This window comes from Nicotiana attenuata, unplaced genomic scaffold (genome assembly GCF_001879085.1).
Source record: "Nicotiana attenuata strain UT unplaced genomic scaffold, NIATTr2, whole genome shotgun sequence".
Taxonomy (NCBI): Eukaryota; Viridiplantae; Streptophyta; class Magnoliopsida; order Solanales; family Solanaceae; genus Nicotiana; species Nicotiana attenuata.
Window position 1 is genome coordinate 7128 of NW_017675624.1, and position 10685 is coordinate 17812.

Genomic DNA, 10685 nt, shown 5'->3' on the forward strand with positions numbered 1-10685 from the left:
GCTTCTGCGCTTGCGCAGATGCGGTCAATGCCGCGCACCTGCGGTCCTTCACCTGGGCGGTCATGTTCCGCTTCTGCGGCTCCGCACCTGCGGCCCAAGCCTTGCAGGTGCGGTTACACCAGAAGGCAGCTGATCACTTCTTTTTCAAATTCCAAAATTGATCAGTTAACCACCCGAAATCCACCGGGGCCCCCGGGACCCCGTCCATTCACACCAGTCAGTCCCAAAACACATTACGAGCTTGCTCGTGGCCTCAAATCATATCAAACAACGCTAAAATCATGAATCGACCTCCAATTCAAGCTTAATGAACTTTAGAATTCCAAACTTCTACATTCGATGCTGAAACCTATCAAATCTCATCCGATTGATCTCAAATTTTGCACACAAGTCATATTTGACATTACGGACCTACTCCATATAAAAATATCCACTTCCGGTCCAACTTCTCAAAAACCTTTAAATTTCTATCTTTGGCCAAATGACTCCAAAACGAACTACAGACTTCCGAATTCACTTCCGATCGCGCTCCCAATATTGGAATCACCATACGGAGCTATTCCCAGACTCGGAATCCCAAACGGACATTGATAACACAGAAATGCACTTCAACCCAAACTTATGAAATTCCTCCAACAATGCTAACTTCCACAACATGTGCCGAAACATTTCCGGGTCTTCCAAAATCCGACCCGGACATACGCCCAAGTCCAAAATCATCATACGAACCTGTTGGAACCTTCAAATTCCGATTCTGAGGTCGTTTACTCAAAAATCCAATATTAGTCAATTCTTTCAACTTAAAGCTTCCGAAATGAGAATTCTCTTTCCAAATCAACTCCGAACTTCCTGGAATTCAATTCCGACCATGCGTACAAGTCATAATACCTGAAGTGAAGCTACTGAGGGCTTCAAACCGCTGAACGACGTGCTAGAGCTCAAAACGACCGGTCGGGTCGTTACATTCTCTCCCACTTATACATACGTTCGTCCTCGAACGTGCTGAGAACTGCACCGGAGTTGTCCGAAATCATTGTTTAACACCTTGAGCACCTACCCGTGCTACCACAGCTTAGTTAAGTGTCACATTTCCTTTTTTACCATCCCGATAGGGGATGATATAAGGGAGTTTTTTTTAATTAAAGTGACATTATTCGAAATGGGATTATTTTATTTAATTTATCAGAGTCGCCACTTGGAATAATTTATTTGGTGTCCCAAGTCACCGGTTTATTTTAAAATCCCAAATCGAGGAGAATTTTGACTTTATTTAAAAGTCTGCGAAACCAAAAATTCTAAGTAAAGAATTCTGTTAACCCGGAAGAAGGTGTTAGGCATTCCCGGGTTCCGTGGTTCTAGCACGGTTGCTTAAACTATTAATATTGGCCTATTATCTGATTTACAACATGTTTTAAACCTAGTGCGTGCATTTTTAGACTTTAAAAACCGCTTTTAATTATTTTATGGAATTATTCTGGAACAAGTTACGATTGTCGTACACTTGTTTGTTTGATACACATTACGATTCCTGTCACGGGAACCGCACCCACAATCTACAACATGTTTAATTTATTAGAATACTAGAAGTTGTGGCTGGGTCACATAAATGTACCCCCGGATTTGGAAATTAGTTATCACAACTACGTCACGGGAATCGTACCCGTAGCTATGATGATTTTTATTATAAACGCGCCTAAAGCAAACTACGAATGTTTATAAAGGTGTTTTCCTATACTAAGTTAATATTAATGTGAGGGCCATAGGTTATGGATTTTATTTGCGTATGGCACACCTTAAATTATTTTAAGAAAAGATTTGTATTTTTCTAAAGCAAACTAAAGATGCTCCTACTTTAATCTAATTTAAAATTAGGTATCATAACCACGTCACGGGAACCGTACCCGTAGTTGTAATAATTTAATTGCGTGCCTAAAGAAAACTACATTGTTCATGAATTAAAAAGTGCGAACCCCATCTTACTCATTGTCATTGTAGACCATCAAGCAATCAACTAAGAAAGAAAACAAAACTATTCTAGTCTAAATGTAGAATTACGCCAATTTCAAACCTACTGAAAGTCCAAACCAAACAAACCTAATTCACTCCAATTTAAACAAAATCTACTGTTTCATCAATTCATTTATTAACTCACAGTAAAATATTATATCAACTATAACATGCTAAATCATAATACCATTAAAACTAACATGAAGCTAAGTATGGACATTGATGATATTCCCTATGTTATCATTTAGCAAATACGATGGTTACGTCCGATTGATCACAGCGACATTCAATTTTGTGAGATAGCGCAGAAGAATACTAAAACTTTATCACATCAGATGTTAGGAAGAGATTAACATAATGAATTAAAGAACAAAATAAGAGAAATGGACCTTTCATTGTAGTAAAATATTCTCTTTCAGATTATAGAACCTTAAAAGCAATTTGTACAGCAATAATCCATTGGAATTTGATGAACCCACGACCGGAAAACTCGATTCGGCAGCATCACAAACAAGACTCAAGTGACTCGAACGGAGCCTCCTTGCTGCGTGTGCTCTAACTAGGTGTGACTTACACGACAAAGAGCACCGGAACAATAACCTACATAGGCTAGACGGATCGCTGGATTTAACCAAATGTTCGGCCAGATCTGAAACTCATCACAAATTGAGGAGAGTGGAGGACGGAGCCATGAAGCTTCGTTGGTCGTCGGCAAGTTGAAAGCGGCTGGACTTGGGATCGGGTAGCTATGGTGTTTAGGAGGTTGGTGGTTGTTTTCCGGTGAGGGGTCATTGGTGGTGTCGCTGCTTCTGGTGAGTGAAGGTTGATCAATTTCCAGCGGCTTGAAGGTGAGAAGAAGAAGAAGCAACGATGGGGAGTTCTGGGGTGGGTTACTGATGGCTTAGGGATGCTGAAGAAGAAGGTCCTTCTCTTTTAAGGGTGCAACTGTTTTAGGCTGTTGTTTGTGTGTAGGTTCAAAAGAAGGAGAAAAGGCTGAAGGATCTTGTGTATTTTTTCAGAAAAACCTCAAGCTCATGCTAGGGTTCTAGGTTTTGTTAGCTTGAGGAAGATGAAGGGTCTTAGGTCCTTCATTTTTTTGAAAACGCTGATGGCTCCTTCTCTATTATGGAAACGACGGGTCCGTCCTCTCTCTAGGTTCTAGGGTGTAGGTTGTTTTGTAGGGTTTTTTTTAGGTTTGGGGATATGGGCCGAGGATTTATGTGTTTGGGAATTATGGTCTAGGTCCGAAAATTAGGCTTAAAAATGGGTTGTTTGAGCCAAATTTTATTCTTTCTCCGTGAACAAGACTAAAAATACGACCTCATTTACCAATTAATCCTACTTAAGTAAAAACAACTACTAAGATAAGACTAATCCTTAAAACAAACCTATTTTTTGGTATTTTCAAATATCATATTAAAATAAAAATAAGGTACTATTTTTGTATTTTTTTTTAGTTTTACGACAGGTATATAAACTAAAAGCAACTAAAAAGAAGAAATATTTTTGTAATTTTTATTTTGTGATAAAATAAAGTAAAAGAGTCAAATTAGTTGAAATAGCGATATCAAGCCTAAATTAAATATTTACATGCTAAAATATAAAAAATCTTGGGGAGGGTCAAAAATTAAATGTCTACATTGAGCATAATAACTCGATCAAATCTGAAGATATTCTCTTTTGTTCAAACAAATAAGCTTAGTTATCAATCCAACATCCGAAATTCTCCGTCAGGCCTTCTCCTAATATATGAACACCGTAACAATCAATACACGAGGTACCAGAACATGACTGCATACCTTTGTCGAATCCCCACCATGCACCACATCAATCACAGGACCATAATAACATTCTCCGATCATAACAACCAATATTCCCCGAATCTGATGCTCACAACGCACCTCACGGTATATATAAGTCTCGTTCCAACTCTTACAATACTGCCACGACGGAAGAGACATGTAGAAGTTCAAAACCAACTGCCGGGTCAACAAATCATTGAGTCTATACTTCTGACAAGAACATTACCTCATTCTGAACTAAATAATGATCTTTGCTCTTTAATATACTTCATACAATCCGTTGCACCGATCCTAGATCCAATAACCTTGTCTCACCCAGTACGAACTGCTCAGGCAACAAGCCACCCCAGACATGACCAAAAGTCTCATATGATGCCACAATGTGCCAACAGGCTACCAACTCGAACGTGATACATAAGAAAGACGAGATCTGGAAGGGACTACTCCACTCACGCAGCTAATATGAACTCTCCTCCGAAAATGGAAATAAAACACACAGAATAGAATATAAGGGACTGTAATTATCATCACGTTGTTGCAGCGTGCAACCCGATCCAAACAACATACCCATGGCGGCGTGCCAACTGATCCACACATAAAATTCTTATAAGGAGATACACATTGAGCTAAATTGCTCATTATAACACAATACCGAATATCGGTCACAAGCACTCTAAGTGCATAATACCATCCCTGAGGGGACATATAGCGCCATAAGCTAAAAAACTCAAGCACAACTGAGGTGCAATATATGTTTTAAAACTAAAGAGCCATCCCGTTCACATAGCAACATTGCTAAGCGAACCTCAACACATAAGAAATTTACTAAGCCGTTTCGCAACTCACACGGCACAATATAGCATTACATGAAATAGCCGACGACGAAATAACATCCAACGTCCGAATACTCCTCCATAAGGAGAGCTATGCTGAAATGAACACATTCAGCCTGATATAGAGACCATATTCATATTTAAATCTATCCATAGACCTCAAGACGATTCTGATCGTACCGAACTAGGCCAATAATATTTTCTGGGTCCATAATAACCCCTTTTTCCATAACACATAAGAACAACCATCATAACCGAAGAAATCCTCCACGGCCCACAAACCAATAACCGAGTGACCTCCAGGCATAAATGTAACCATATCACCACAATCTTCATACTGGTTTCATTCTCTAATCAAACAAGTGACTACATGCCACACTTATACAATCTTCCCATGGGACATGCTCCCACGACCTTCTGTAACAGATAAAAAGTCTGCACATCCATAACACCAGCTGCACTAACGCTGAAAAGTGATCAAAATCGATAGCCAGGATGCAAGGCCTCTTTCACAAAACACCGATCTCAGGTGACGCTGAAGACAATGCCAGCTTACTCTAATAATTCAAATCCCTTTCATGCTCATCCGAGCTCATGACACCCTTGTTAACACCAAGCTGCAACCTTGATCCTCACCTTCGAATTTCATACCGCTCACTACACCTAACATGCCAATATGCGATACTGCAAGAATTTCATCACAACTCTTGAACCACTAACATGGTAAACACTTCCTCACATGGAAACTTTTTACTTAGATCATTCCAAGAGAACCATAGCAACACAAGAGTGAGTTCTCACAACCGTAGAAGATGCAATTCTTCAAGTAGTGGCCTAAGCCACCATAGCCCTTTCCGGGATCCGCCTACACATAGCAGGTCATAATATTAGAATACTTCCAAATAAAATCAACTACGGCGGCTGGCGCGCCTCACACGTACCATCACAAGTTGCTTGCATAACTCAATCATCTTGAAGGAACTGATCACTTCCACCTTATGCCAATTCAACCATGGCTAACCAATCCAACTGTCACGCCCCAAACTAGGGGAGACACGACTGGCACTCGATACTGTATTTGATCGAGTTATCCACTAAACATACAAGCTAACTAAACTGTGGGCCCAACAGATCGGGCAGCACAACATCTGAAATACTAAGCCTGGACTGTCACGACCCTAATCCCGAATCCGGTCGTGATGGCGCCTCTCGTGAAGACGAGGCCAGCCAACTAAACCCAATTCACTTATTAAAGCAGCTAAACAACATAAAAGCAGTCTAAAACATGGCTTAATGATAATAAGTAGCGGAAATACAACCCGACACAGCCCTAACCGGGGTGTCACAAGTCACGAGCATCTAACAGTACCCAATACTCAAAGGTAACTACAGAGTTTGAATTACTGAACTAAGACTGTAAAAGAAATAGATAGAGAGGAGCTCCAGGCTGCGAAGCGTCAACAGCTACCTAAAGACTCCTCGAGGATCCGCCTAAAGTTGGAAAGAATCAGCACTCGGGAGCGGGACCAGCTACGCCTGAATCTGCACACAGGGTGCAGGGAGTAAAGTGAGTACTCCAACTCAGTGAGTAACGAATATAAATAATGACTGAAAGTAAGAAAACACGTAAGGCACAAGGCATTCTATGATGAAGCAGTAAAGTCATTTAAGAAACAGTAAAACAGTGAAAAGTCAAATAAGATCTTCTTACAACAAGTAAACAAGTAATTAACAAGGTAATTACGGGAAAGTAAATCAATAGAAGTTCGCCCCTCGGGCACAGTAACATTACATCCGCCCCTCGAGCAACATCTCACAACAGTAATAGCCCCTCGGGCTCAATCTCACATCACATTGGGTACCCGCGCTCACTAGGGGTGTGCAGACTCCTAGAGGGCCCCCTTACGGCCCAAGCGCAATAACAAGCCATCTCGTGGCATCAAATCTAGGCCCTCGGCCTCATATCAATCAAGCCACCTCGTGGCATACATATCTCAGGGACACGTAGACATGCGATATTAGATTAAACAGGATAACTACACATGCTGGTGTAACTCAATTATGATGAAACGGGTTATTACTCAATAAAAATCGGATTTTACAACAAATAGCCCGTGTACGCACTCGTCACCTCACGTACACGGCGCTCACAAATCACAACGGTACCAAATTCTAGGGGGATTTCCCACGATTTTCCGACTCCGAATGGTCCAAATCTAGCCAAAAGAAATTACATACCATAAATATAACTTTAAGAAACTAATCTAATTAATGAAATTATGGTTTAAGCAATAAATTAGAAAATCACCCCAAAAATTCGACCCGGGACCACGTCTCGGAATCGGGTAAAAGTCACAAAATATGAACACCCATTCACTTATGAGTGTGTTTCCTCACAATATCGGCCCTCGACCTTACTCAGTCAAAATACTAACAAGCCCCTCGGGCAATAGTAAAACAGTGTTTCTCGGCCCAAACATCATTTAGAAATATCATTTAAGTCTCAAAAACCGAGTAAAAATGGCTGAGTAGAACAGTGGAAATTAACATGACTGAGTTCAAATAGTAAGTCAAAACAGTGAGGAAATATTAAATAAAAGCCCTGAAGGGTTCAAATAGTTGGCATTCAGCCCAAATATGGCATTCAGCCCAATAAATGATGATAGCAAATAGTTTTCAATCAAATACGCGGTAAAATCATCAATCGGGACAGACCAAGTCGCAATCCCCAATAGTGCACGGCCCCACGCTCGTCATCAAGCGTGTGCCTCACCTCAATATAGCACTACGATGTGCAAATCCGGGGTTTCAAACCCTCAGAACATCATTTACAATTATTACTCACCTCGAACTGGCTAAATCTCTAGCTCGCGACACCTTTGCCCCTCGAATCGGCCTCCACGCGCGTCGGATCTATCCAAAATCAGAACGAGGGCGTCAAAATATGCTAAGGGAACAAAGCCCAAGCGAAAACAATCATTAAAGGGTACAAATCCCGAAATTAACAAAACCCGACCCCCGGGACCACGTCTCGAAATTCAGAAATTTTTACACCAACGGATTTCTTATCTCCCCACAAGTTTACACATATCAAGAATACAAAAATCGGAGTCCAAATGACCCCTCAAATCCCCATTTAAAGCCCTCCTAAACTCAAGCCCTAATCCTCCATTTTTGCCCTTTAATTCTTTTAATTACAGCCCTAAATTCATGAAATACTATCATAGAATTGTGTTTTAGGTCTAAAATCCTTTCCTTAACGAAGTTCCCTTGAAATCCTCCTTCCAAATCGTCCAAAAGCTCTCAAGCCGAAGTTAAAAATGGTGAAATAACCCAAAATTCGCGAAGGACTTCTTTTAAATTCTTCTGTCCAGTTATTTCGCATCTGCGGTGCTATAGCCGCTTCTGCGGTACCTCATTTGCGGCTATTCCTCCGCTTCTGCGGAATTCACTTAAAAGTCCAAAATCGCATCTGCGATAAGCCATCCGCACCTGCAACTCCGCAGGTGCGGTCCCACACCGCATCTGCGGTTCCTGGAAAAATCCCAAAATCCTGCTTCTGCGGCTCATCTCACGCATGTGCGGCGCCGCACCTGCGGTCCCCGAAACGCAAGTGCGAAAACACCAGAAATAGCAAAACTTCAGCAGCTTCTAAACTTCAAAATGGTCCGATTGACCACCTGAAACTCACCCGAGGCTCCCGGGACCTCAACCAAAGGCACCAACATATCCTAATACCTTATTCAAACTTGTTCCAATCATCAAAACACTTCAAACAACACTAAATCAACCAAAACACCTCGGATTCAAGCCTAAGTTTCTAAAAACTTCCAAATTCCGCTTTTGATCAAAAACCCAACCAAATCACGTCCGAATAACCTGAAATTTTGCACACACATCCCATGTGACACAACGAAGCTACTAAAACTCTCGGAATTCCATTCCAACCCCTATATCAAAATCTCGCCTATCAACCAAAAATCACCAAAATATCAACTTCGCCAATTCAAGCCTAAATCTACTCCAAACCTCCAAAACTCATTCCGATCACACTCCTAAGTCATAAATTACCTCCCGAAGCTAACCGAACCATCGAAACTCAGATCCGAGCCCTCTAACACACAAGTCAACATCCGGTTGACTTTTCCAACTTAAGCCTTCTTAAAAGAGACTAAGTGTCTCAAACTTCACCAAAACTAATCCGGATTTAATCCAACCAACCCGATACCTCAAAATACAGATGAACAAAGCAATAAGAAGCAAAAATGGGGGAAACAGAGCGGTAACTCATGAGACGACAGGTCGGATCGTCACATAGACCATTAAGGTCATGACCTGAATAACAATAAGCCATATAAATAAAGGTAGATGAGCCAAAATAATAAAGTACTAGCTGGCCGACGAGGTTGCGACAGGAGACATACATGCCTACACACATATATATACATGCCAAGCCTATGGGCTGGAGACTGAAAGCTGCAAAAAGAAACCTAGAATACTGTGTCCACAATAGCCTCTAAGAGTGTCATAAGCACTATCGGGTCAAGGTCCCGACTATACCTAAACTGTACAACAAAAGCAACCATCCTATGAAAGCTCCAGGAAGAGGTAGAGCTTACCAACTTACAGCTGAACCCCGAAATCCTAACGGAGGGGTCGATCAGAGTCCCTACCTGTACCTGCACGCACGAAACAAAAATGCAGTGTCCCCAAGCAACGGGACATCAGTACGAATAAAAATGTACTGGTATGTAAGGTAGAAAGTAGAATCATACGTAGCTGATGAAAAAAAAGTAATAGAGATACCACCTGACACTGAAACTCTGATAGCCTCCATGGTTGACATCTTAGTAATCAAATATGCACGGTATGCTCGTGTAATCGTATGTCGTGAATACATATATATTGATGCAAATGCATGACATACCGAACCAAATGCTAGCAATGGCGGTCTCTCCCGGTAGCTAACCGATATCATATTGCCAACATGTGGCCATCTGTACAATAGATATAGTCTTTCGGGCAAATAGGCCCCTTACCTCCGATTATAGCTCGAAGTCTATGCATAATATGCCATGTATGATATGAAATTTGAATGCACATAATAGGCCATAACAAGAACTTAGCCAATCTTGGCTCATTGGTACTCTTATTCTCATAATCTCATAATCACCTTCGTATCGCATACAATTGTTTCGTGGAACCTCATATGTTTTTTTTAATAAGCTTGAAAACTTAACTCGACTTTTAAAAAATAACTAAACTCTGAAGATGTTTATAAAAAGCTTAAGGTGATTCACTTAGTCCTTATACCTGATTTCTTGATAGTCAGTAAAAGAAAGTATTTCAAAAATATCAAGTGTTTTAGTAGTTTAAACATAAATATTATATTTGAGATTTTCTGAAATCGACGTGTCACTTTAGAGATTTTAAAATACACTTTAACAAGGAAGAAGGACTGATTGCAAATAGTAAATGCCTTTATTTTTAAGTCACACAACCCAAAGACGAATAAGAATTCATATATATAGACATATTGTTAAGAAAACCGACAAAATGACATATATAGATGTCGAATACCCTATTTAACCGAAAGACTGAAATATCAACCTAATAGCATCATGAAAATACTTCAACTACGATCCCAATGCCTTTCACAGAAGGTCTTTCTAGCAATAGAATAGTAAAATATCACATTTGACGTCTTAGGAATTTCCCAGAATTCGTGCAAAAAGGAAGGACGGAGCTTAGCCTTAACATACCTCTCCAACGAACGTCCGAATGCCTGTAGTTCCTTCACGAAAGTTGTTCCTTACGTCCTAAGCTTCGCAAACACAATATATATGCAGCTTATACGCACCTATAAACAGTTCATAATTGAGTTTAAATCGGTAGATTTGCCATATGACCCTAACTTGACGAAACGTCCGTAGAACTTTGTAAAAACGATCATAAAAGAGTCCTAAGATGATTACCTTGGCAAACCAAGTATAAAGCCTGAAGAACCATCAAGAACAACAAATTCCTATCTTCCAAAAATAGC